This window comes from Bacillus rossius, chromosome 1, assembly GCF_032445375.1.
Source record: "Bacillus rossius redtenbacheri isolate Brsri chromosome 1, Brsri_v3, whole genome shotgun sequence".
Classification (NCBI taxonomy): domain Eukaryota; kingdom Metazoa; phylum Arthropoda; class Insecta; order Phasmatodea; family Bacillidae; genus Bacillus; species Bacillus rossius.
Genome location: NC_086330.1, coordinates 294071287 through 294093543, shown reverse-complemented (window position 1 = coordinate 294093543; position 22257 = coordinate 294071287). Strand labels below are relative to the sequence as shown.

General features: G+C 37.6%; 1 long non-coding RNA gene across 1 annotated transcript; it reads left to right on the top strand.

Moving 5' to 3' along the window:
• The first annotated feature begins 1707 nt into the window (after positions 1-1707).
• On the top strand, positions 1708-20537 carry LOC134527758 (uncharacterized). The gene is made up of 3 exons (XR_010074265.1): positions 1708-7150; positions 7924-8048; positions 8915-20537. It is a non-coding gene; the product is annotated as an uncharacterized LOC134527758 (long non-coding RNA).
• Positions 20538-22257: the final 1720 nt, after the last annotated feature.

The following is a 22257-nucleotide window of genomic DNA, read 5'->3' as shown; positions in this document are numbered from 1 at the left end:
CCAATATTTGTTCAAAAATGCTACCTTTGCCTCTTTAAATGTTTTCCATTCATTCTCCTTATGCATTGCTCATTGCAATGCAATACCATCCAATTAAGTGATAAACAATTCTGCCTGTTGCTCATCTGAACCCCTAAGATAGCTAAATACTTTCTCACATTTGGTTATAAATTGTATTGGAGTAGCCCCTCATCCGCAAAAAATTTAGGCACTGTTTTTTCAAAAGTGTTTACTTCATCTACAGTCAAAACTGAACTTTTAATGTTACCCTGTCCATCCCCTCTAATGTTACTCAGCTTTTCCTCCATTTTTTGCAAACATTCTTGACCCACATTATCTCTGAAATTCTCTAACTGGTTACTTATTTTTGAATTTTCTGTAAATATCCTTTCAACATTAGCCTCAAAATTCTCCTTGACTTACTGAATTTTCTTTTCATTGTAATATATATTTTGGGAATTCTCATTTACTTTTAACTGCAAATATGTGATATCCCCTTGATTTTTTGTGATTTTGTTTTGTACACCTTCATTATGTTATACGAGTTCGGAAATTTTATTACTATGTTCCTGAACTGTTTTACCTGTTTGTGTTAAATTTTCCTGAACTTGGCTCACTATTTTTTCACATGTGTTTAACCTAGACTGTACCTCCTCCATCTGCACTACACAATTATTTACTTTGCAGACACAGGAAGAGATTTGTTCATTAAGATCATTCTTAAGTGCATTAAATCGGCTCTCAACTGTATTTGTTAGTTCTTGTCTTACTTGTGTAATTTCTTGTGTAATTTCCTGTTTAAGTTCCTGTTTAGTGGCATCTAATTTTTGTTCCATTATATACCTGAATTCAGTCTGACCTTGTGACATGTTATGCATCATTATCATTAATTTTTCTAACATTTGATTAGACATATCTGACCCCCCATAACCTCTACTGGACTACCATTTGCAGGCTGTTCCATGTTTTCTGACTGCTCCTGTACCAATTCAATATTCAAATTAGGATCGTAAATTCCTGAAGTTTCAGGAAAACCCGTAAGGTCATCCTGACTGTCTGTACTCTTATTTTTTTACTATTATAAATTACCAGAAAATGTACACAACCCTTTAAAACACATAAAAAACAAAATTTGAAACAATGACAATTATAAATACAAAAATTTAGACCATAAGAATGTAAGTTTTTTTCCCGTTTAGACTTGCTGTTTCCGGCGATTCATCCCTCGTTGTCCCGCGAAGTACCGATTCATCCCTCGTTGTCCTGCGAAGTACCGAGATGATTTATGTTGCTGGAATCGTGTCCCACAATGTTCTGCGAAGCGCTGTTCTTCGATGTTCTACTATGTAGTTCTCGTCGCATTCCTTTCCCACGACGTCCCGTACTGTTCTTACACGGTGAATGCTGGCTTCTCACGCTCGTCTTCGTCTGTCAATGTTTACAAGTACGACGCAGATCACATGATCCACCCACGAATCACTCGTTCACAAGGTTAATTTAGACATGATTGGCTTTTACTTGATAAGTTTTTACTGAAGTTAACTTTTTCCGAATGTTTATTTTATTATCATCAGGCAGTGTCTAAATTCGTGCCCCACGGCTGGGCAGCCATTTTGTTACGTTGTATGTGTAGCCCGGCTAAGCACACAGAAAAACGTAACAAAACAAAGACAAACAATGTTCTTTAGGAATTTTTCATTACGATGGTTGCGTTCTACGTTATTTGGAAATAAAAGAGTTTATTAAATTACCTTTGTTTATTTCTGTCAAAAAAAAAATTTTTTCTCATCGTTACATGGCCTCAGTACACAATTTTACAAATGAATTTAGTCAGACAACTTCGTTACTTGCACAGTTTTTTGTGTTTTCTTATACAAATTTTTACGATGTCTTTGAATTTTGATAGGATGAGGTCCAAATACATACCACAACACCATACATCTTGCCGTTGACGGTCGAGGAGTCTTGTCACTAGCCAAAAAAAATATATACTTTAGTAATGTCCATTGGTTAACTACATAACTCAAGGTACCGTCGATCGCGGATCGTAATCACACGAAGTTGGGCCGATGCCGACGCCTAGGGCTTAAATTTCTAATTAATTATCCAAAAAAAAAAAGAACTCAAGTTAAAAAAATACGGTCTGGCCCCAGCCCCTAGGCGTTAAATTGTCCCTTAGTGACTTTCCATTCTGTGTCGTGACATGCCGACGACGCGACCGAGTTCGGCGACGATCGAGCAACAAGTGACTTGGTCGACGAGATTACCTTCCCTTGTAAAGGTGAAAACAAGAGAGGAAACCCCGTGGGCCAACTTACCAATCAGAGTACAGAATTCAGAAACATGACCATATATTGTAAGGAAATTCGGACATGCGCATCACTCCATGACAGGGCTCGCCCTGATTGGCTGGCTAGTGGTAGCCTCCAGAGACCCTTCCAGACGGTCGCTACAGCTGTGCGTCCATGTGACGCGTAAATCCCAAACTCGCATTTACAAGGTGAAAAATTACTTTCTGGCGCCAGGGTGTCGCGCCTGTCCGCTCTTCCTTCTGTACCTTTCAGACTATTCTCGAAATATTACACTAGCAATATCCAATAGAATTTAAAATTACCCAACAAATTTAAATACAATGTTTAAAATTTAGTAATCAAAGTTGAAATTCATACCGTATTACAAATTTTAGTTTAAAATGATGTCTTGTAAAATTATAGTCTACACTGCTTTAAACAAAACAATTACTGAAATTAATTATCAAATATCAGAATTAATTATTATGAACTGACATTTACCCTTAAATTAATAATTAAGTATCTCAAGGAAATAAGTATTTTAAGGCTTTCCGTGAAATTTAACCAAAGTAATTAATAACAATTCTTAACAGATCCGAACAATTATCCTTATCTACATATTAAATAATTATTATCCTTCATATCAAAGTTATTCTTAATCAATATTCTTATGACCCAAAAAAATATATGTATATAATAAATTCTCATTGTGCAATGCTACAAGCTGCGCTCTTGCTGCATTGTTAGTTGCCTGTCTACCAATGTTAGGTAAGACATTAGTGACCCTTTCTTGCCATTCTCGTTCATCAGCAAGTGCATGCTGTTCTTCTTCGTTACGAATGAACACTCGAGGCATATACCTGCACAGAGAAAACAATCTTGCTTAGAATTATTTGAAATAATTTTTGCAACAATTAATTTTTCGAAAGAAGGTATCATGGAATACATTAGCTTATTTTTCAGTTATACTAACCTCTCTGGGTTTGTCTTCATAATGAAGTTATGGAGTACTGTGGTTGCTTGTACTATCTTGGTCACAGTGCACACAGACCCTCGAATGGCTTGATTGTAAATTTTCCAACGACTAGTTAAGATTCCGAATGCATTTTCCACCATTCTGCGGGCCCTACTCAGACGATAATTGAATATTTTTTCAGATATGGTTTTAATATCACTTCCTTGAGAGGAAATGCAGCATCAGCTACAAATGCAAACGGAAGTGAAACATTAGTACCTGGCAATGCTTGGGGCTGTGGGAAATCAATACCATTTTGCAGGACTAATTTTCCAAATGTTAAATTGGCAAATATACTACCATCACTGTGGTGTCCGTAGTCCCCAATGTCAACCCATATAAATTCATAGTTGGCATTAACTGCTGCCATGAGAACAATTGAAAAGTACTTTTTGTAATTAAAGTACAGGGACCCGGATTTCGGTGGTGCATGACAGCGCACATGCTTTCCATCAATCGCCCCAAGACAATTTGGAAAGTTCCAATACTCCAATCACTCTGTAATGGCTCTGTCATTACTTCTGGCCCTAATACTGTCCAAAGAACATTACAAACCTCCGGGATTATTTTTTGCACAGTTGAAACACCAACACGAAAGTCCCATGCAATAGACTGGCAAGTGCCACCATGGGCCAGATATTTTAGTGTCAGTGCCAGCTTCATGGGAGGAGACAAGGGCGTGTGCCTGGTGTTCTTTTTTGTCAAGGAAGGGGTTACTAATTTTAGCAGCTTTTCAAACTGGCACCACTTCATTCGCGTAAATTTAAAAAACTGTTCGTGATCTTCATTACTAAGGTATGTAAACAACTGTTGAAAACAACCTTTTTCCTGACGACATTTGTTTAGAGGACGCACCCACCACCGACACCGTCGTTCATTACGAACATTTTGATCAATATAGCACGAAATTATTTCCAACAAATGTAAACAATGTAGAAGTGAATCGAGTATCAAATTCTTTCCTTTTCATCCATCCTCACATAGCGGGCGCAACAAATAAACACATATATCAGCTGTTTTCCTCTGACAAGGCTACCAATACATGTACACAATTTTTCATTCGCTGCACTTCCTTTAATTTTTGTAAATATTTTGTATAAACTTCCGATTTCTCTGTGCGTGTGTTTTAATTGTAGGTTGAAGTTCTGTGCTGTGCGTGTGCCCTGTGTGAGTGCATGTGCTATTTTCTGTGCTAAATCATTTGTAGGCTAGCCTTAAGCTTTACTCGTCTAATTTTGGCGTTTACCTAAAAATGGCAGCACAATAATTATGTTAATCTTCGAGCATACATTTGCGATAAAAACCACTCACGAAAATAACCTTAATTTTTAAAATTAAAAAAAGAATAACGACATTTATTAGTGAAATTATAATATTTAATGTTTATTTTCAATTAAATAAAGAATGTGATAGAAAAAAAAGTACTGTTTGACATTGTACACCCTCGCCCTGGTTTAAGGGCTGGTTTTATGACCCCCGGCTAAAATTTAACCGCAGGCTAGCTCTTATTTTGGTTTTATGACTCCCTGTTAACTTCTACCTTCCAATTAAAGTCCCGGCTAAACTAGCGGTGGATGAACCGGCCGCTAGCTGCTTAGCCGGAGGCTAAGCGACAGAAAATAAAATGGCAATGTATCAGGCGAGGTTAGTTGTTGATAGTGATGATGACTATTTGAGGAATTCTATTGAATATTTGCAGGATGCGGTGGAATAATTTATTACTAAATATAAAATGCTTCACCGTATTCGTCAAAGTTTTATTAAAAATTACATGAAAGTGTAGTCACGCTTTTCGATTCTCATCGAGTCGTATATTATTATTTGACTTTAATTGATCACGAAGTACATAAACTTAAATGTTCCTGCTTAAGAATATGTGTAAATTAGTGCATTTTAAAATTGCAAAACGAGGGTTATTATTACCTATAAAATGTGTGTTTTTGTGAAAGTTGTATCTGTGAATTTTTATTCGTAATACAGTGGACATATGCCGGGAATTAAATGCACTTCATACGACTTCAGACGTGGTTCTAATTCAATGAATACAATTGAATGTGAAAATAAATGTTACCCAATTATCCCTTCCCTATCTTACAAACTTTTAGGTACTTATTATCTGCCTGCCACGCAAGCGCAAAACGAAAACAGCACTGGAATTATTCTGTTTCCCATATCCAAGTTTATCCCTTGATCCTATCGGAATGACCCTTTATATCGATGGCTAAGGGCCGGTTTCACCAAGCAGGTTTAATTTTATTACAAAACGAGATTTCCAAAACTCGATTTATAAATGCCTTCCACATAAAAACACCCATTACCTTGCGAATATACCCGAATATCTGTCGGAGATACCCGAATATGTATTTTTTTTTCCTCTTGTAGATTTAGCTTTTGGCCGAGCGTAATTTATGGTGGCCGCATCAACCTAAAAAAAACTTGTTTTTATTTTTTTGAAAAATTAGTAATACCATGGAAATTGTCAAATCGCATATAAACATGATTAGCAATGGTGCAGTTTCAGCTGCAATTAAAGAAAAGCGACAAAGAAGTCAAAATTTTTTGCCACATAAGAAGACAGTTTTGTTAGATCAGGTAACGGAACACTTCTCTGTGATTAAAAATCGTCGTACAGATGCTGTCACACAATAGCAGAAGGCGAAATAATGGGAGATTATTGCGGCCAATCTCAATTTGATTTGCAATCAATACCACCGAATGCCAGACCAGCTGAAATCGTCGTGGGAGAACATGAAGAAACTGACGAGAAAGATACATGCCGACAACCGAATTGAAACGTTATGCACAGGTAAGGTATTTTATGGCATTCATGCTGATTGTTTTGGTTGCAGTGGCCTTTTTTTTTGGCTAGATTTTTGTGTGTAACATGCTGTAACTTGCTACATCATACATGTAGTTTGTATATATAACAAAATATATCGAAACTTTTTAAACTGGTTCATCCATTGCTGTTGCATGGAACCCCTTCCCCCTCAAAACACACTTCTATAGGCTTTGTGTTGGTTGCATAGGTCGATTCCGTCTTGTCATAACCTACATTTTGGTATTATTTAACTTTGGGATACCATCGACTGACCTACGGATATGTAACTATGAATTGCAAATTGCTTTGCTCTTGTCAGAGTATCCTAGCCTAATGCAACCTATATTTGACTGTAGACGGCCATCATTTGCTATTTGTGTTTAGTGGATATTTGAGTAATATACTAATCTTTGTATTAGGCTCACGGTTAAAGTATTTATTTTGTTTTTTCTAATCTATAAAGCTCATAATGTTTTTTCAAGTTCAGCAAGTACAAGTCATCTTTCTCGTACACGAAAGTGAAATATTTCTAGCCCACTTCTACTTGTAGCAAACTTGTATTGCGAGCATTGCTGAACTAGTGACTAGTATATAATATGTCTACTAGTGACATTAGAAAGCTTAAATCTTTTATGTTTTCTTTGTATGGGAAATGTAAATCTTTGACGTTTAATCTATTAGCATTCAAAAACTTTAAATAAAAATTTAAAATTTGTACCTTTTTCACTAACTACAACTGTATGTATGCATCACAATTATTGTAGTTATTCGGGTTAGCATAATGCAGTACCTTAGTTGACTATCTTGTACAGACTATGATGAGAGCATATGATGTCATGTAGGCGTATTCTTTATCATTAGTGAGTTTACTATTTTTTTATTTTATATTTTTTTTCAGGTGGAGGCCCACCAAAAAAAACAAAAAAACAATATTAAAGATGATCCACTGTTTGTTCGAATTTATGAGCTGATTAGGCCCACAGTGGAAGGCATTTGATACAGGTTCGATTGCAGCACATCTGGGTAAGTGATAAATGATTTATATTTTATTATGCTACCACAGGCTCCTGAACTGCCACACTACAAAAAGATTGTTGATTAATTGTCAAGTAAATTACCTGCATGTAATTTCATTTAAAAATGTACAAATACCACACATAGACCATACATATAGTTAGTTAACTATGATGTCTGGATTTACTTATAGAAAGTCTTGATTTGGGCCTAAGATCTATTATCAAGGTATGTGTATTGTCATTGAAGTAGGCCCCTACCTATGTAAACCAAAATGGGGATCATTAGCGTGTAAGTATAAATTAAATTTTAAATATGATGGTGATGACAGTATTTCGTCCTGCATTTGTAAGGGACAGTCATTGGAAAGTGGTGGCTTTGGGCAGGGTTACAATTAAAAGTACATAGATGGAAATGGATACTGTGTATAAAATTAACAACATTTTTCACAAAATGTACTAAAAATGGGAAGGGGGAGAGTGTAATACCAAATGAGACCAATAAAACCAAACAATGTGGTGCGAACAACATAAATACAATGAGAAAATTTTTCATATTTACATTAGCTTATATGACATAATTAATTTGTATTTGATGTATTGATCTTCAGCAGGAGTTCAGAACTGAACCTTTTCAGGCCTCACATTGAGGTAATTTTCTGGGGGCAAGGGTGACTGTGTTACTTAAAATATTGCTGAAAGTCCTGCCACTTTTTGCCAACTGTGTCTATTTGTCTCTCAATATAATAAGTGTTTATGTTGAAAATTGTGTCCTTATTTCAGACATGTCTTCAGCTGGAAACACTGTGCATGCAGACTGTGGACAAGAATCACAAATAGAAACATGCTCGAAAAATGAAGACATTGGAACTGTTGTTGATGTTACTTATGTGGAGTCAAGCGAAGATGTAAGTTCAGGTGTTGGTACAGTTCAATCAATTAGGAAGTATGTACCTGGAACATTTTTCGATCATTTAAAATCAAGGTAGTTTTATTGAACATAAGTTTTTACATTATGTATATTGTACATTTTGTTATATTATTTTGTTACTACTTTTATATATTTGGTATAATTATAATTAATACATTATGTTAAATGTTTGGTGTGTGAAAGCATATAGAATTCATTCCTGTGAATTATTTTTATCAGTTTAGCATTTTACATATTTTTTTGCAATTCTTAAGGGGGTAGTTGGCAATTTGAAAGCTAATTAGTTAAGCATAAAAGTAAATCATGTAATACTTACTGAAGACATTGGTGTACATCCATCCACATATATAAAGTTGGTATTTATATAAAAGATTACTGCAGAAAATAATTTTATGAAAAATATATAATCAAACTTACTGAAACACAGACAATTTTTCCTATCATGTATATTATAAGTTATCATTGTGAAAACAGAAACGTCAACAGTAGCTACAAATAAAGTACAGTCCATGTGTACATTAGAAAACATAAACTTGATTATTGGTAAGACAAAGGCCACCAGGCAACTAACTACACAGTTACTTATATACGTATTAGTAGATGACACATTATATCTGTGAACACGCGGTTGCGCGACATTCTGCAGGCTTTGCGAAACATCTTGCAATCATGTTTTCGTGGATATGAATAGTCAATTTTGAATATGTATGCCTATCTACAAGTACTAGCCCATGAGTACTCATGCATCTATCCTAGTAATTGTGTAATGAAACTAGATTATTGAACTTTTTGTGATAAACTGCAACTTATTGTACATGTATTATTAATTATTTTTGTGTGTAGGCTCTCCTCAATGGAAACTGGACACATTATTCGCCAGCCATGCTGAGGAAAACAAAGTTCTCGCTACTGAGGACTCCAGTGAGCACTCCTAAAAGAACGCTGGAGGAACCAATGCCACAAACAGTGTGTCCAATGGGAAACGACAAAGCTGAAGATGAACCAGCTGCAGTGCCCTATAGAAATGAAAATGTTAGTGTAAATTCTGTACCTGTCAGTGGAACATCTGTACATACCCCTGCTTCATCTTGGACAAGCAGACCTCGTCCATCCTTGCATACGCAGAAGATTGGGGATATAAGTGACCTTCATGCCGCTAAAATAGAACTCATTGAGGTGACAAAAAAAACATTCTGTAGAGGAATCAAAAATGCAAAAGGAATGGTTTGACATAAAAATGTTACAGGAACAGGAAATTTTGAAACAAGAGAAATTGAAAACTGCCATTTTATCATTCCAAGTGGTAGAAACCGCTCATAAAAATTTAACAGCCCCAAAAAAGACTGTAGCTCCTTCCTTGTTGTCGGTTTTGGGGCCCCATGTATTGCTCCCACTTTCTCGCTTGTCAGGTGTATCCCTTGGCTGTCTACCATGTACCCCAAGAACTTCACTGCTGTGGCTGCAAACATGCATTTTGATTTGTTAAGACGTAAACCGGCTACCTCAATTTTTCTTAGCACTTGATGCACCCGTACCCAATGTTGCTCTTCTGTTGCTCCTGTAATCAATATGTCATCCAAGAGCACCACTACACCTTGTATCCTGGACAATAAGGTTACCATTAACCGCTGAAATATCGCCGGGGCAGCACATATTCCAAAAGGCAACCGTTTGACCTTGAACAGTCCTTTCATCGTGTTCACCGTGAGACGTTCTGCCGTCACCTCATCCACTGAAACTTGCAAATATGTTTCAGCTAGGTCTAACTTCGTGAAAAATCTCCCACCTGCCAGGTTCGAGAATGCCTCATTTGTGGTTGGAAGGTGGTAATAATTTTTCTTGCATACCGTATTGACGGTACATTTGTAGTCGCCGCAGAGTCGAACTGATCAGTCTGTTTTCCGTACCAGCACTAAAGGCGTAGCCCATGTTGAATATGTCACGGGTTCCAGTACCCCTCGTTCCACCAACCGGTCAATCTCTTCACTGACCTTCTCTGCCAACGCAAATCCCACTGGCCGGCTTTTACGAAATATTGGCTTCGCCCCTACCTCAAGCTCTATGGTCACTGGTGGTCCGGTATAACGTCCTAGCTCCATATCTCCAAATACCCCTGGGTATTCCTGGATCACTCTTGTAACTTGTTCCTGATGAATATAATGGATCCCCTTAACGTTAATTCCTAAAGGCTCCAACCAGCTACGTCCTAGCAAGCTTGGACCTTCCCCCCTTGCCACCAACAGGATGCTGTTTTCATTTGCACTTGTACATTCATATATCCCAAAACTCCCAACCGTTCTTGCGACCAAGTATGCATTACCATATTTGCCGCTTGTAGCTCCGGTTGCTCTGGCCACAACTGTTTGTATGTATCACTGCTAATAATAGTGTGGCCAGCCCCCGTGTCGACTTCCATCTCCAACTGACGCCCATCTAACCACACGTCCACTTTGATCGGTGGGCGGCTTTTCAAGGGGTTACTGTTAACATTGTATAAGCTGTATGTTGCGGTGTCTTCATCTGATGACTGCTTGTCTCCAGTTACCCTGTAATTGTCACTCTCGTTTGTGCTTTACCCTGATGGCTATTTATTTTTGTTATACATGACCTTTCTAAATGCCCTAACTTGGAGCAAAAATTACACACAGTGCCCTGATGTCTACATGAGACCCAACACATCTCCAGCATGACGGCTGCCTTTCTGATGGATCACTCCTAGTTGGTGTCTTGACAAACTTTTTGTCTCCCGGCGTCTGTTTGTCTACTTTGATACCACCCATTGCACCAACCACTTCACTCCCCACTGCTCCCCGGATATCACGTTAATTTCGACTTGCCGTCTCTGCCGCTAGCGCCAAGTCCACTGCCGCCTTGAATGTGAGCTTGTCCTTAGATAACATCGCATGTTGCACCGTTTTATCGTGAACCCCGCACACTAGAAGATCGCGTAGCATCCTTTCGAGGTCGGTAAAATTGCAGTGTGCCGCCAGCCGCCGCAAAGCCGCTACATACTCGGCAATATTTTCACCTTGTTGGTCTCGCTTGTGAAACTTGGTCTAGGTTCGAAATGTGTCGACAGTAAGTCCAAAATCTCGGATATCGCCACCTCGCTCGTAGCCTTTGGAGACACCAGTGACGAAACTAGGTTATAAAGTTCCGTGCCACACACCGTGAAAAATATAGCCTTCTGCTCTTCTTTGTCAGTGACCTTGTTGGCCACCAGGTAATAGTTCCACCGTTCTGCATACGTCTTCCAGGCATCTTTCCCTGGCACAAACTCTCCAAATGAGCTAAAACGCGCCATCGGTGTTTACTGTTTACTGTATTACCATTCACGCCACCAGCCGGCAACACATGCACGAATGGATCCCATCCTCGTCGCCACTTTTGTGTACTCTTTATTTCATACCGTTACATACAATTAGTTACTTATCAGTCCATATATTTCTCTACAACTCGTGCACGCAAACCTCCATTACTAACTACAACAACATCATTGCCACCAACCTGCCCCGCGGCCCACAATACACAACAAAAATATAGCAGCCATGTGGAAATGTCCTGTTTGCAGGTGGCCGATAAATTTAACTTTGTGGGAGTTTGATGAAGTGTTAATTTATTGTGAATGAACTATATGGTGATTTCAAAATAAAAATTAGCAATTGTGAATAGTAAATGGATTACGAACTTAATATTTGTTAATGAATGGTAAATGTGTAATTTGTTAACCTTACAATTGTTCCTGACATAAAATATTACTTTTGGTAAGTACAGACAACAACTCTATATGTTGAAACTAACAGGCCTACAATGTAACATTTCAAAAGTAACACAAAATCCAGAACATCGTAACATGAATGGTAATATTTAGGATACCTTTTGAAGTAGTTGTCAATCAAAGTACGCCTCTTAGCATCATTTCTTGCATGTCTTGCATTGTTGTTGACATTTTGTGCATCATTCCCTTATTCTAATAATTCATCCCACGGTTTGGGTAAATTAACATCAGGTCATCTGGTGGTAAATCTTCCCCAGCTTGCCGCAAGAGATTATGTATTACAGCTGTTGCCACTATTATGGGAAATGTGTTTTCCAGTTGTATTTGAAAACCCAATGCTAAAACGGGGAACCTTCGTTTCCAACACCCAAACAACCTCTCCACAGGATTTCGTGTTCTAATCTGAGATTCGTTGTACAGATGTTCCTGTGGACTATCTGGGCTCTCAAGTTGGGTCATCATGTATGATTTGCAGACATATCCTGAATTTACGAGCAATACACAATCATTGTATCTGCCATTTTCAAACATAGCCTTCCTGTAGCAATTGCTGAAAATTGTGCTATCATGTGTTGAGCCAGGCCATCTTGCAACAATGTCTGTAAACTGAAGTTTTGCGTCGCATATTGCTTGAACATTCAAGGAGAAGTAGCCTTTCCTGTTTCGAAACATTTCTGCATTGTCTCCTGCAACGCAGATAATTAGGCTATCATTACTATTCATTAATGTTGACATGACATTTTTTGCTAAATAACATATTTGATGTAAAATCAGCTGCACTCAATCCTTTAACCGACTCAGATGAAAGTAACTTTGCACAGAATTTTGTGTGTTTCATAATTCAAGTTTGTCGAATATGCATATTATGTGTTCTTGCCTACTTGAGTATTACGAAGAGGTGAATGTTGAATGGTACCTATACGGTGTTTACATAAAAGTTTGTGTATGCATTTTGGTGTGTAAAATAATTATATTATATATTCTTATACTCTATTGTATTGTATTCTTGATGTCTGCATGTACATGTGACTTGTTCTATATTCCGGAGCACTCGCCTCCATATGGGATCCACAGATCCAAAGATAAATAAATTATTATTATTAATAAACTTACCTGGGGTCTGTAATCACACATGAGTGCAATCCATTGCACTAATTACTTCGGGAAAGTGTGCAATATTATAGAAGTCCATCTGAGCAATGTGAACTTCTTGTGGTGTTTCTGGAAAATGTATGAAGTTTGGACGAAGCGAAGCTACAGCACAGCTAACTCTGTGGATAATTCTGTGTGCTGTGCTTTTGCTGAAACCAGGATAATCTCCAGTACTTAGCTGATGGCAGCCTGTTGCGTAGTATCTCAATGTAGCTAGCAACTGCTGCATAGGTGATACAGACATGTTACTAAAGAGCAAATGACCACAACCTATTGCTTCAACTGTAGTTATTCATATTCCAAGTTTTTACAACAAAAAAAAGAATGTAGGAAATATTTTTAATGCTAAGTTACATCTAGTAAGGGTAATGTAGAACAAGGAGGCCAAACATCTGTATTAAATAATAACTAAAGCCAGCAAAGTGAAGCTAGAAAGTACAGTGTAGGATAAAACAAGTGTTGAGTTTCATCAGTCAACAACAGCTAGAGCATAGGTAAAGCCCACAGACCTTGGCCAACATAATTTTTCAAATATACATAGTAAATTTCAACAGTGGCAGTTTGTAATATAAGCCTATAAAATACTTTTACTGCACGTTATTAACACACCATTATCAAAACCATTTCTAAAGATTAAAATGAATGTAACCAAACTTTTTTTTGGTTAGGTTAGGTCTACATAAAAGGGAATAGACATATAATGGTTTGATGTAATTTTTTCTAACCCTACCTGTCAGATGGATATTCCATATGAGCCTCAATCATTTCCAGAAGTCTATGTGCAGACTGTTTCGACAGACGGAAATGGGTTCTGAAGTCCACTTCATCATAGCTTTCAAAATAATTACTCCTTTCGCGAATTGTACGAGGTCGATGCAAGGGAATAAAATCATCTCCATCCGAATCTTCTTCGAATATAACATTGTAAGCTGCTCAAGCCATTTGTTTACATACGTTAAGCGTGATTAGCTGTGCAAACTGGATGAACTTGGCCAGTTAATATAAAATCTCGCTTTACTCTGGAAAATCGAGATTACGCATGTGGTGAAACGCACAATCGACTAAACGAGTTTATATTGAAACTAATCGAGATTAATTTCCTTAAACTACGTTGGTGAAACCGGCCCTAAGAGCACAAAGGTTGTATGTCCAAAAATTTCAAAATTGAGTTATGGGTACTGACTGATTCTCCTTGGTGTACACTTTCTTCTGGACAAAGGTGTTATGTCCTTTCTTCAACGTAGTGCTTAAAATTTCTTTTTTTCACTTGCAGTATGTCCAGTGTATTACCAAACATTACGAGGACAATGGTGGATGTCCCACATACTACCTTTTCATTTATAATGAAGGAGTTGTTTACGAGCACAAAAGTAGTACGTACAGTGTGTAAGTTTTTCTGTGTACAAAAGTAGTATGTCCGATATGTAATACCTTTGTGCTGGAAAGAATCCAACTGTGTCCAAGGATGTTATATGTCCACTAATACTACCTTTGTGCTGAAAATAAAGCAACTGTGTCCGACGCTGCTGTAGACAAATGTTATGTCTTCTAATAATATTATAACCTTTGTGTTCGCAAAACCGGGCATTGTTTTCTTTTTATGTAATTCATGAAAATCATTTTCTTTTTTTATTATAATAATATTCTTAACCAATTATAGTGAAATAATAAATAATATTTCTTGCAGGGAAAAAAATGTTTTGTTTGACTGTAACTCTTCATTGGTATTCCTTCTTCTATGGAATAAGCTAACATTTATTTGCATGTGGTGTTTACTCGTGTTGTCTCTTTACTTTCATATTCCTGCAGTAGTGAAGTGATAATAAAATGTCTAGAAGTAAAAAGATGTTGGAATGGTGTCGTGTGAATTTAAAGGAATTAAATGAAAACCAAAATACAACAGAAAATAATGACACTGTTCATAATATTCCAGGTGAGAATAATTTACACAATAGAAACTAGTAGCGTTGTCTTTGTAGAGGTTAAATCTTATTTTCCAAGGCACTGGAATATAAATCCGAATGATTCTTGACAACGGGTCTATGTTAATTATTACTTACCTACATTATTAATTAAAAATAATAATCTAAAATTAAAAATTGAAAATTTACAACACTATTAAGTTTCTGTTTCCTCATTGTTATGAATCATAGAATGATATTCTCTCCTTATAAAATCCTAATCCTAATTAATAACTTAATTATACCTTACCAGTTTTTTTTATATATAATTATAGTCTTAAAATTATTTGAACTTTTCGTGCAAATTAGTATACATTCGATTTTAGGCTGTTCATGGCAAGTTCAGCAAATCTTTACCCGCCCATCTTAGCAATTAAACATTGTTAGACCTTTTTAAGCTTATTATTTAAGAACCAAAATATATGCTTTCTAATTATTACTTCCAAAACTGCTTATCTAAAGATAACACGAAATGTTCATTGGTGTTCAGAAAAGTCATGCATTTTTTGTCTCTTTTTTTTCTAGAACCTGCATTGCATTTTGTGGCAAAATAAAATTTTTGCATCTTGGATGAAGCAGTTCTTGAGGAGGGAGAATTCATAGTTGTGAACACCGCAGATAAAGGTGGTGCTGTCCTTGTCAAACAGCAGGAGCTATGCGTGCTTCACAAGCTTTAAAAAGGTTTGAGGTGGAAGTGAGTGAAACTGAACTAAATTATGGTGGCGAAGGGCAGGCAAATCAGGAAGAGCAGGAAGAAGATGACAACAGAGATATCAGTACAGCAGATCTTGCAGAAGTAATGCCAGTTAAGGAGTCTGCTAATATACTAAATGGCAAACATGACCCTTCCTTAGATGCAGTTTCTGAATGACCTAAATATTGCAGAAAGCGGAAGGGAGAACCAGCAACTTGGAAGGCGAACACACGGAAAAAAATGTGCATGTCTGGAAAGTCATACGTTGATAGGAACGGAAAGGTTGTGCCAGAAAAACAGCTTCCAGATTTAATATGCAAGTGCAGATTTAAATGTTCTGACCACATCCCTAGTGAAAAACAGCAAACTCTTTTCTCAGAGTATTGGGCTTTGGAAGATACTGTCCTTCAGAAAGCTTATATTACTTCCCTGGTAGAAGAAAGAAATGTAGAGCAGTAGTAGACGTAGAAGTAGACGAAGGGATGTAATAAGACCAAAGGAAAAGTCTCACTTTTACTACCTCAGAAACAACGAACTACAGAAAGTAAGAGTAAGTTTGAAATTCTTTTGTTGCATTTTCCAAATAAGTTTTAAAGTAGTAAACCATGATTTAGCCAATAAAAATGCAAGTGGAGCATTTTCTGGGAAAGATGGCAGAAAAGGAAGGAAAGCTGTTAATAGAACATCAGAGGAAAATGTTCTTCATGTAAAGAAGCATATAAATAGTTTCCCTCGCCTAGAATCACATTATTGTCGGGGTGATTCTAAAAGGCTTTACCTGTCCCCAGAACTAAGTTTTGCTGAGCTCTATAGACTTTACTGTACAAATTACTGTCCAAACGAAAACATAATACCTGTTAAGAAAAATGTATTTCGGTGAATCTTTCATTCTTATGACCCACAATTATCAACATATGTGCCCAAAAAAGACAGATGTACTACATGTAAAATTTATTATGAGGCTTCAGATAAGACCAAAATGGCAGAAAAGTGGATAATCCATGACAGAAGGAAAAAAAAAAGCCTTGTCAATGAAGGAAAGAAAAGGACTGCAACATTTGACCTTCAAGCGACTCTCTACATTCCCCATGCCGGAGACTGTCAGATTTACTACAGTAGGAAATTGTTGATTTTTAATTTCATAATATTTGACTCAAATGATGATGGTTACTGCTATGTCTGGGACGAAACTGAAGAGAAAAAAGGGTCCTCAGAAATTTGGTCCTGTATTTTGAACTACCTGCAGATGCTGCCTGATTCTGTTGACCATGTGACTTTTTATTCGGACACAGCTGGTGGACAGAATCGCAACCAGTTCATCACAGCAGCCATGACCACCTCAAGATATGTGACATGAAATATTTGGAGTCAGGTCATTCTTATCTTGAAGTTGACTCCATGCATGCCACAATTGAGCGTGCCTGGAAGTACATTAACATCTATTCACCCAGAGAATATCAAGTTGTAATGGAAATGGCCAGAAAAAAAAAGAAGTCCATACAAAGTAAAAAATATGAGTTTCAAAGATGTAAAAGATATGAAGAATCTAGGAATGAGGGTTCTATCAAACACCAAAGAAGATACCAACGGGAACAAGATATAGTGGCTTCGGTTTCAGAAAGAACTTTCATACTCTGTCCAGTTCAAGTACAATCTGAGTGATGAGACCTTCTTAGAGTTTTCTGTTCTTGGGCGTAGGGCAAAGAAATTTAAATGGAGCACCATCACTCTGAGTTCTGAGTACAGTAAGAGGATACCCATATCAGTCCAGAAAAAGCAAGATCTGTTAAAACTGCTGGATAAAGGTGTCATTCCAGAAACATACGCTGCTTGGTTCAAAGCTCTTCCTTGTGAAAAGGGGAGAAAAGATGGTGTTCCCTACAACACTAGAGAAAGTGAATCTGAAGAAGTATGAACACAACAAAAGACGTAAACAAGAAAATAGAAGGAATTTTGTTTTCAGACAGGTGATGAAATTTAATTTTTTTTGTGTAGATGAGTTTCACAAGCAATTTCATTGCAAATTTCCCCTTAAGTTTATATATTATGAACTGCATAGTGAACAAGAGGCAAAATAAATATAATTAGTTCTCTTTATGTGAATTGAATTCTTCACTGATGTGTTTTGTATTATTATAACCATTTTTATATTGTATTTCATTAGAATTCTGAATTGTAGAAATTAGTTCAACATAAACAATTTTGTAAGGAATAGTTTTGAAGGGACACTATCATTCTGTACAAAGGTTTTATGTCCCACCATCACATAATAAAGACCTTATTTAAAAATAATTTGTAGGGAACTTAGTGAGTCACTGACAATGTAAACAGTACATGGATACTGTCAGATCTATGCTAAAACTAAATGAATTCAACATACTGTATATATAATTCACAACAACAGTAAAGTAAAACTCTTTAGGTGACTTGTCACAAAACATTCTTTTGCTGTTTCTTCCATTGTTCTGTTTTTGGACATATAACCTTTGTGCTCTTAGCCATCAATATGTTGGTCTTGTTTTACATTATACTTGCTGTTTTAATTTAGAATGTTGAAAAATCCTGTACATAACACAAAATACCTAACATATCACGATACAAACAAATTATGTCATGTCTTATAAAAATGTATTTCTTTCGTATACATTTTACAATCATAATTATTTACCCAGTGAATATGTCTAGGATCTCTCGACCTACTAAATTAAAACAGCAAGCATCCTATACCACAAACTAATTCCATCAGGATCGGATTAATTTGGATACGTGATACGAAACTATTAGTACAAAAATGAAACCTACACCAGTGAAATGAAAATCGACAAGTTTTTTTTGCGAAACAGGGTCTATATTATTTGATTATGAAATAAATTTATGAAAGAAATAAGTGTTCTCTAGCAAAAATGTCTTATCCCTATTTATTTGTTTGTATAAAATTACTTCGTTAGTTTTGGCTTAATATATATCCTAACAAAATCATGAGTTAAAATACAAGAGTAAAGTTGAAAACACGCAGGTTTGACGTCAAAGTAGTTTTTGGTTAATTTAAGTATATCTGTTGCAAGATAAAGCTCGCGGCATATTTCTTTACTGCAGCTGTAACCATTACGATTCACAATACAAACAAACAGCTGACTAACATTCTACCAGGAAAAAAAACTCGCAAATAAAGTTACCAAATTCTGGTTTATTTTATTACCAACACAGCCATTATTACAACACAGGCTTCATCCGGTTCCGGTGAGCCAACTTCAGGCTAAGTATGGGACATAATATACCCCTCGTTCGTTAACCTGAGGGCTAGCTAACCTTTAGATTTAGCCGGGGGTCGTAAAACCGACCCTAAGAAGAGGAGGTCTGGAAACAAGCATCGTGAAAACATGGCCTAAGTATTGTTACGATCGCGCTTGGCTGCAGTGCTTGGCATCGCTGTGCTCGTTCGGCCTGTCTGCGCGCCCCTTCCACCCGCATCCTCTCCCTGGTATCTCATGTCATACTGTCTCGCAACATCCTGACCGTCGCAGCGCGCACCTGCCTCAGATCGAGTTACTTAAAAGAGGCCGCACTGCAGAATAAAAGGACTTAGACATGTTTATCGGCGCGTTTTGTGGGAACCCGATGCTTGTTGAGTTTATCGGCGTTCTTTGAGCAGCCGCCGCGTCCTTCGAGGACTCACGAGGCGTTTCTGGGCATTTCGACGGCGAAGGTCGCGCGATATCTCGGAGACATGCCCGATTGTTCTGGACGGGAACCCAAGGGCTATATAAGGAGGTTGGGCCGACCTTCAGGAGGAGTTCAGTGGGGAGTTCTCCCGCAGCGGAGTTTCCGGGCGATAGTGCCGCGGGTGCGGCAGAGTGGCGAAGTCCTTGGACGAAGGTTCCAGGGCAGAGAGTCTGAGTGAGTGAGTGGAGTCGGGAGTTCTCCTGCAGCGGAGTTTCCGGGCGATAGTGCCGCGGGTGCGGCAGAGTGGCGAAGTCCTTGGACGAAGGTTCCAGGGCAGGGAGAGTGAGTTCAGTGGAGTCGGGAGTTTCCGGGCGATAGAGTCGCGGGCGCGGCGGAGTCCCGAGTGAAGTTGCGAGCGAGTCGTCGTGTGGGATCTCGGCGAAAGGTGTGACGGCGGCGGCGACCCACGAGGGGTGCTGCGGCGAGAGTTGCGCCAGAGGTGCGGCCCAGCGAGGTGTGTGGAACGAGAGACTGGAGAATAGACATTTCTTTAAGTGTAGTTAATTATTTGCCATCTTAGAAGATTAATTGTAAGTGACAAGTAGTGGTAATAAATAAAACTGTGTGTGTGAAATAAAATCTATTAATTGGGCTATCCTTTACGAACCCGCAGGGAAATCGTAACATTTTGGTGTCAGAAGTGGGATAGCCCTAATTAATAGTTTTAGGATTCAGTTACATTATTAGAATAAAAGTTGAGGATAGAATTTAGTTTTTGAGAATATAGTTAGTGTTTAGAACTTTAGTGAATTTGGATTTTTCTAGAGTTTGAGTATACTGTAGTCAGTGTTAGTTTTGAATGTAATAGAGTTATTGTTAGTTTAATTAGAAGGTTCGGCTAGGTCATTTAAAATTAAGATCAGTATTAGAAAAAAAATATCTAGGTTGTTTAATTAGTAAATCCTTTAGAGAGAAATGGCTGCTGAAGAGTTAAGTGTAGAAGATATCGGGAAGATAATGGTTGCCCTAGAAGAGATCAATAATAAAATGGAAAAAATGGTGGCCAGTGTGAAGAAATATAACAAAGAAATGTTAGCGAGTATGAAGAACTTTACAGAAAAAATGAAGAGTGAAAGGAAGGAGAGTAAGAACCACCATGAAGAAAAGAAGAGTGAGTCAAATAATAGCCTAGAGGAAATAAAGAAGGGTCAGGAGGAAATAAAGGGTCAGGATGAAATGAATGGCCAGGAAGAAGTAAATAATGAAATGAAGACCGAAGTGAAGATAAGCCTAGAAGAGAATAACAGAGAAGAGAAGAACAGAGAAGAGAAGAATAGAGAAGAGAAGAACAGCGAAGAGAAGAACAGCGAAGAAAAGAACAGCGAAGAAAAGAACAGCGAAGATAAGACCAGCGAAGAGAATTCCAGCCAAGAGGAGACCAGCCAAGAGGAGACCAGCCAAGGGAAGACCACCCAAGAGAAGACTAGCCAAGAGGAGACTAGCCTAGAGGGGACTAGCCAAGAAGAGAACAGCAAGGAAAACAACCAGGACATGAATATGAAAGAAGAGATGAAGAAAAGCACAGAAGTAGTGAAGATGAGTTACAAAGTAAGGAACATTGAAAAAGAAGAAATGAAGATAAACGAAAGAGAGGAAAATGCCAAGAAAAGCTGAAGAAAAGCCGAGAAGAGAGTCAAGAAGAGATAGAGAAGTGCAAAGAAGAAACGAAGAAAAACCAAGAACAGGGGAAGAAAGACCGAGAAGAGAAAATGAGAACACAAGGAGTCATGAAGAGGGTACAAGGAGAAACTAAGTGCAGTCCAGGTGAGACACAGAAGAACCAAGATGGCACGAGTAAACAAGAAGAGACGAAGAAGAGCCGGGAAGAAATGCTGTACGAACAAGTAGCTGCGAGAGAATAAATGGAGAGAAAAAGGGAAGGAACAAGGAAACTGTTGGAAGGCAATAAGCAATGCACTCAAGAGTATCGGGTCCGTCCAAGGCATCGGTCAGCCCGTCTCGGGCAGCTGGCTGAACGACATGGGGCATCTGCGACGCAGAAGTGTCGCCGGGTGACAAGAGAAGCTACATCTAATGAGAGAGAGGGTTATCTGGTGAGACTGTACAGCCCGCGATGGAGGAAAGGCAGGAGGCCTAAACTTCGAGTAGCATGGGGACCTCCAGGAGGAGATGCATTACCTGTTCGGGACGAACAGGTTTAAGGAGGGGGCAATGTTACGATCGCGCTTGGCTGCAGTGCTTGGCAGACAATAATGGCGCGCGATTAGCGCGTAATGAAAATAAAAATACAAAAGGAAAGAACAAAATATTATAGTTTCCCCAAAAATGAGGATTTAGCCAAAATTTGGGTACATGCATGTAAACGCAAAGATAAAATAAATTTGAAAAATGGTAAACGACAGTACATGTTACTTATATAAAGAGAAACAGTATTGCAGCCAACTTTTATAATTTAACACAAATATTTTCTATTAAAGATAAAGCTTTTATATAAAGTTGTATTGTAAACTAGTTTAAATATAATAGCCTCTATCATCAGTTAAAATGTAGAAAGTATAAGCCTAACCAATCTTTATGTTTATTGATGTTTATAATGTATTTCTTACAATAGTGCTGCAATTTTTAGGTTATAATCGTCCAATCCCCAAATTTAATGTTTCACAATTGCAATATTTTCAAGACATGCAAAAATTAAAATATCAGGATTAATAATTTGGCATGTATTGGGTACAGAAACTGTTGGGGAAAAAACTTTCTTTTACACATCTAAGTTTGTAACAGATAATTGCTGATTTTTCAGGGACAAATAAGTGGATTTATATAAAGGATGGATTAAGTAAGGACACTTTCAGAAACAAATTTCTGCTTAATATGTTAGCATCTCTGCCTGTGAATAAAAATAACTGGAGCACAGCTA